The sequence below is a fragment of the Triticum dicoccoides genome, unplaced genomic scaffold, assembly GCF_002162155.2.
Source record: "Triticum dicoccoides isolate Atlit2015 ecotype Zavitan unplaced genomic scaffold, WEW_v2.0 scaffold74517, whole genome shotgun sequence".
Lineage (NCBI taxonomy): Eukaryota > Viridiplantae > Streptophyta > Magnoliopsida > Poales > Poaceae > Triticum > Triticum dicoccoides.
In genome coordinates, this window is record NW_021296602.1 from 50,074 (window position 1) to 57,096 (window position 7,023).

The 7,023-nt window shown below is 46.0% G+C and overlaps 1 pseudogene; it reads left to right on the top strand.

The window, feature by feature from the left end:
• LOC119347728 overlaps window positions 1–3,791 on the top strand; it is a 17,152-nt pseudogene extending 13,361 nt beyond the window's left edge.
• Window positions 3,792–7,023: the final 3,232 nt, after the last annotated feature.

Genomic DNA, 7,023 nt, shown 5'->3' on the forward strand with positions numbered 1-7,023 from the left:
CCGGCCCAACCTGTCTCTAATGGCGTTTGGGCCATGTGGTGCGGAGGATGCCGACACCCCGGCAGCAGGTGGCACCCCGCTCTCGTTCTTGTTTGGCTCGTCGTCTCGGTTGGGGTGGTGTGGCGGCAACAATGTCCCCTAGTAGGAATTGTGTCTCTCATGTCTGATCACTAGCCCGATGGTGTGTCTAGTATCGTCAGAGGACGCATGGAGGTGTGTCTCCTCTTGGATCTTGCGTGATTCGGTTGGTGTTGGCCTTCATTGGATCTGCTTGGATCCCGTCTTCGATCGTGTGTCTACGAGTTTGATCCTTTCGGTCTACTCTTCTCTTCAGCGGCGACGGCTGTTGTACGTTCTAGTACGCTAGTCCTATGGTGCCTTAGCACGAGGACTTCACGATTGTCTACTACAAAGGTTTGCCCGGCTCCATCAAGGGAAGGACGATGACGACGGCACGCCTTCGGCTTGCTCCAGTGCTTGCTATGGTCTCTAGGTGGTCCACGAACCTGGTTACTATTATTTTACTTCGATTTCTCTATGCTCCCATGATAAATGATGAATAGATTGAAAATTTCTCTCGCAAAATAAATCTATGCTCACAATAAATATAACAAGTTGAAGCGGATTAGGAAAGAAGGTCCAACCTTCACAATTTTTAAGGCTTGGGTGCAAACTGATTAGAGCTTAGCCTAGTTTTCTTGGAGGAGTCTAGGAGATCATTTCCTAAACTTGTACCAATAAGGGGCAACTTCAAATTAAGCATGTAAGTGAATGAGGTGAAAAGGGTCCGATAATTGAAGATTTAATTGCTAAATGAAGAATGAAGAGCATATTTCTCAATTTTTTGACTGGTGCAAACAACAACACTGGCAAATTACATCGCTCAGTAACCTTCTTGATTATGCAAAGCCATGAGTCCTACCATTTATATCTACAGAAGACATACTTAAGAAACTGACTATAACCAAATGAGGAGAAGAGACATTAACACCAAAGCAATCAAGAATCTAATATTATGGATTCCAAAATTCATGTTAGCTCAACAACAACATCAGAAAGCACATTCCATATTCCTAAGATATGAATAGAGATTGGAACCATAATCCTGGTTAGCAAAGGGTATGACAATCCCTATTATCAAAGAGAAAAAATGATACACTTTTTCTCATTGCCAATTACGTAGTGTCTTGCATCCTCCAGAAAGACTAGTGCCACATTTCCTATATATTAATAGCGTAAGTAAAAGAGCAGCCTTCTAGAGGTGCTCTCTCTTTCATTGTTATAGTGTACAATGATCAGTGCTTAGGTGCCGTCACATATAGGTTCTAAACATATCAATGACAAAAGAAAAAAAATAAAACACCTTTTTGCCTTGACGATAGAACATAGAACTGGGCTCTAAGTGCTACTGATAGCGTCCAAATATAAGGGTCTTTATCAAAGCTTCAAAGGTGATATTAAACAACAATTCAGCTCACTAGGATAAATAAATTAGCACTAAATTATACCAATAAGAGTTAATTGCTTAACAGTTGCAGATTTGAGCAAAGTGAATTTCTGCCTTGGTTACGTGAAATGATTATTTCTTAACACAAGTGATGGTTATGTTATTGTAGAAGATATCCATGGTGGTTAGTAAAAGAGACGAATATGAGAATTTTGTAGGCTTCATACTTTTGGAAGGGCTGAATTAAGTGGCTCTTATGTATCAGTAATGTATGAGATATTTTTTCTCTCTTTTAAGACTTGTCTCTGGGTACTAAAGTTATTGACCTTCAATATCTCTAGTGTTCGATGAAACTACAGAACTTTGGCTCTACTTAGCTCGTTTTTCTTCTCTATGGGGATGGAATGGCATCCATTGGTGTTTATTTTCATGAACTTTGTAACGGTGAACTATGTTGGCTACGTGGATGTCTTGATCTTGCTACAAAGTCAAAAGAGCGATACAAATCTTCCTTTTCAAGGAAAAAAATCAAACAAAATTCATTGTTTAGTAAAAGATTTGATAAAGATTTCATTTCCACTAACCTTCCCAAGGACCAAGCACATGATCACGGAATTATTAACTATTGACCTACCGAAGGACTAAGGACTACAATCCCTGTCTAGCACCAAAGTCTAAGGACATCCCTAAGCAAAAGAGGAATAGCTTACTTCTCATTTTACTTCTCCATCTTTGAAATATCTAGAAGGGCATCCCTAAGTCTTCTAATGACTATATACGGCGCTTTTGTGCCTCTATATACTGGGTATATGGCTAGGAATCAGCACGTGAGGCACTAGGAATTATCGATGAATCCGTGGAATCACAAAATGCACTCTGGGGGTCAGCCAGCCATCGTGCCTCTCCCTCCTACTCCATGATATGAGCCACTATCCCTCAACCTTTTCTACAGCTAGTCGGCATGTCTCTCCCTCCTACTCTACGGCATCAGCTACTCTTTTATTGACAGCCTAAGTAAAAAAGAGCAGCTTTTAGGAGGTTCATTCTCTTTTATTGTTACAGTGTTCAATTCCCGATGCTTAGGTGCCATCACATATAGGTTATGTTCCTCGTTTTTCTTTTGTTGCGCTTTGGACGCTTTTTTCTGTTTGTTGCCCCGTTATCTCTATGATAGTGGAACCCTGTCCAAATTTTGGATCGTATGGTAAAATCACATATAGGTTCTAAGCATACCGATGACAACAGAGCAAAAAAACTTTTTGCCCTGACGATAGAACATTGACCTAGTGCTAATGTTAGCATTCAAATAGAAGGGTCCTTGACAAAGCTTCAAAGGTGATATTAAGCAACAATTCAACTCACAACGTAAAGACAAAATTAGAACTGCAAATTAGACTGGTAATAGTGCATTGCTCTTTAGATAAGGTTTCGAGCACAATGAATGTATGCCTTTATTATGAGTAGTAGTTAATTCTTAACAAAAATTATGGCTATGTTATTGTGGCAGATCTCCATTGTGGCTAGTCAAGAGACGAATCTAAGAATTTCGCAGGTCTTCATACTTTCGGAAGAGTCGGATGATGTGGCGTAGCTCTTAGAGCATCTCCAGCCATAGAGCCCCCCAGGAGGCATTTCTATCGCCCCTTGGGGGGCTGCCGGCGAAATTTTTTGCCTGCGATCGAGAAAATATCCACTCGTTCCGCCCCCCACGCACGTATCCCCGCCACCACCACGACGCGAACCGCCGAACCGGCTGGCGCTCCGTCTCCGTTCCGGCCGCCGCCACGGGGAAGACCGGCCAGCTCACCGTCTTGTGGGGCCGGAACAAGGACGAGGGCTCTCTTAGGGAAGCTTGCGACGCCGGCCTCTACATGGCGGTAATCATGTCCTTCCTCAACGTCTACGGCCACAGCAAGTACCGCCTCGACCTCTCTGGCCACCCGCTCTCCGGCATCGGGGCCGACATCAGGCACTGCCAGTCCGTGGGCGTCACCGTCTCCCTCTCCATCGGCGGTGACTACGCGCTCCCGACCAATAGGTACGCGCTCGACCTCGCCGACCACCTCTGGTTCTCCTATCTCGGCGGCAGGCGCAGGGGCGTGCACCGCCCGTTTGGCCGCGCGTGACTCGACGGCGTGGACCTCTTCCTGGAGCGCGGCGGGCCGGCGGAGCACTACGACGCGCTGGCGAGGGACCTGGCCAGGCGCAAGGCCCACGGGGGGAAGGCGCCGCGCAACGCATTCCCGGACAGGCTCGCGGCGCCTGCGCTCTCGACGGGGGTCTTCGAGCGCATCCACGTGAGGTTCTACGACTCGTGCCGAGCCGTGGAGCCGGCGTGCGCAGGGTGCAGGCGCGAGGCAGGGGGCGGAGCAAGGCCGATGGCGAGCTCGAGGCGAGGCGGAGCCGGCCCGGTGCAGTCCGGGCAACTGAGGTCTGGGTGCCCGAGGCGGCAGCTGACCAGCCGGCGAGCGGGAAACCGGCTGGCGCGAGGCGGCGAGCGGGGCCGGCGCAGAGCGGAGAAGGCCGGACGGCAAGGTGGAGCAGGGCCGGCGCGGGGCAGAGCGGAGGAGGCCGGACTGCACGCTGGGCACGGAGGACTCGCCGGAGCTCACCGAGGTCGTGTCTCCGGCCACCGCCTCGCACCCTGCAGGCTCTGGGCCGCCGGAGCTACGGGGGAGGCGGCTTTGACCGCGCGAGCGCAAGCGCCACCCCGGCCATGCGCGTTGTGTGAGGTAGGTGTGAAAGGAAAGGGAGAGGAGAGAGGAGAGAGAAAAGAGAGGAAAGAGGAGAGAGAGGAGGGAGAGAGGGGCTGGCAGTGGGCCTTTGCATGCAAAAGGCAACTGCCGGCGTCCCCAGCTGCCTCGCAGGGGGCTGGGTCTAGGGTGAGAGCGCCGGCCATAAATATCGCCGAATCCGGCGAAAATCAGGTCTCTGGGTGCCTGACTGGGCCATTTTTTGTCCGCCGGCGCCCAAAAAGCGGCTTGGGGAGGCTTCTTGGGGGGCCGGCTGGAGATGCTCTTATAGCCTCGATGATGTATGCGATATATTTTTTGTCTTTCAAGACTTCTTGTCTCCAGCTGCTATAGTTATTCATCTTCAAAAATCCACATTAGTGGGGGGAAATACACTTGGTCGAATAGCCAGGCCCACCCAACTTTGGAGAAACTTGACCGTATCATGATGTCTGAGGGCTGGGAAGAACTTTTTCCATTGGTGTCTGTTAGAAAACTGGTTCGGGAGATTGATACGTCTCCAATGTATCTATAATTTATGAAGCATTCATTCTATTTTATTATCTGTTTTGAATGATTACGGGCTTTATTATACACTTTTATATTACTTTTGGGACTGACCTATTAACCGGAAGCCCAGCCCATATTGTTGTTTTCTTGCCTATTTCAGTGTTTCGAAGAAAAGGAATATCAAACGGAGTCCAAACGGAATGAAACCTTCGGGAGCGTGATTTTTGGAACGAACGTGATCCAGGAGACTTGGAGTTGAAGTAAAGGAAGCTTCGAGGTGGACACGAGGGTGGGGGGCACGCCCCCTATCTCGTGGGCCCCTCGAGGCTCCCCCGACCGACTTCTTTCGCCTATATATTCCCATATACCCTAAAACCATCGAAGGACAAAATAGAACTGGAGTTCCGCCGCCGCAAGCCTCTGTAGCCACCAAAAACCTCTCGGGAGCCCGTTCTGGCACCCTGCCGGAGGGGGGATCCCTCACCGGTGGCCATCTTCATCATCCCGATGCTCTCCATGACGAGGAGGGAGTAGTTCACCCTCGGGGCTGACGGTATGTACTAATAGCTATGTGTTTGATCTCTCTCTCTCTCTCGTGTTCTTGACTTCGCATGATCTTGGTGTATCGCGAGCTTTGCTATTATAGTTGGATCTTATGATGTTTCTCCCCCCTCTACTCTCTTGTAATGGATTGAGTTTTCCCTTTGAAGTTATCTTATCGGATTGAGTCTTTAAGGATTTGAGAACACGTGATGTATGTCTTGCCGTGCTTATCTGTGGTGACAATGGGATATCATGTGATCCACTTGATGTATGTTTTGGTGATCAACTTGCGGGTTCTGCCCGTGAACCTATGCAGAGGGGTTGGCACACGTTTTCGTCTTGACTCTCCGGTAGAAACTTTGGGGCACTCTTTGAAGTACTTTGTGTTGGTTGAATAGATGAATCTAAGATTTTGTGATGCATATCGTATAATCATGCCCACGGATACTTGAGGTGACAATGGAGTATCTAGTTGACATTAGGGTTTTGGTTGATTTGTGTCTTAAGGTGTTATTCTAGTATGAACTCTATGATAGATTGAACGGAAAGAATAGCTTCATGTTATTTTACTACGGACTCTTGAATAGATAGAACAGAAAGGATAGCTTTGAGGTGGTTTCGTACCCTACCATAATCTCTTCGTTTGTTCTTCGCTATTAGTGGTTTTGGAGTGACTCTTTGTTGCATGTTGAGGGATAGTTATATGATCCGGTTATGTTATTATTGTTGAGAGAACTTGCACTAGTGAAGTATGAACCCTATGCCTTGTTTCCTACCATTGCAATACCATTTGTGCTCACTTTTATCATTAGTTACCTTGCTGTTTTATATTTTCAGATTACAAAAACCTATATCTACCATCCATATTGCACTTGTATCACCATCTCTTCGCCGAACTAGTGCACCTATACAATTTACCATTGTATTGGGTGTGTTGGGGACACAAGAGACTTTGTTATTTGGTTGCAGGGTTGTTTGAGAGAGACCAACTTCATCCTACGCCTCCCATGGATTGATAAACCTTAGGTCATCCACTTAAGGGAAATTCTCTACTGTCCTACAAACCTCTACACTTGGAGGCCCAACAACGTCTACAAGAAGAAGGTTGTGTAGTAGAGGTCAAGCTATTTTCTGGCGTCGTTGCCGGGGAGGTGAGTGCTTGAAGGTATATCTTTAGATCTTGCAATCAAATCTTTTTGTTTCTTGTTTTATCACTAGTTTAGTTTATAAAAGAAAAACTAGAAAAAAATGGATTTGAGTTTGCCTCATATGCTTCATCTTTTTAATATCTTTCGTGAGAATGATGGAAAGGAAAATTGTGCTCAAGTGCTAGAAGAAGAATGCATTAGAATTTTTGGTACTAGATCTTTGTATGATGAGCATGATTGCAATGTTGTTAGTATGAATTCTTTGAATACCCATGATGCTAATGATATGCAAAGCCACAAGCTTGGGGATGCTATGTTTGATGAAGATGATATGTTTAGTCCCCCAAGTTTTGATGAGAATATTTATTATGATGAAAGCATGCCTCCTATTTATGATGATTATATTGATGAAAGTGGGTTTAGAAGAGTGTCAACTTTAGGAAGTAATGATCCCACTATTTTGGAGGATGTTGAATATTATTGTGATAATTATGAAAGTGGATTTGGAGAGGTCATGACTTTATTTAGTGATGAATCCACTATTTCGGAAGAGGTTCCAATGGATTATGAGAACAAAGTTGCTATCTATGATGATTATTGTGATGACTTGTATGCTATTAAGAATAATGATAATCATAAAACT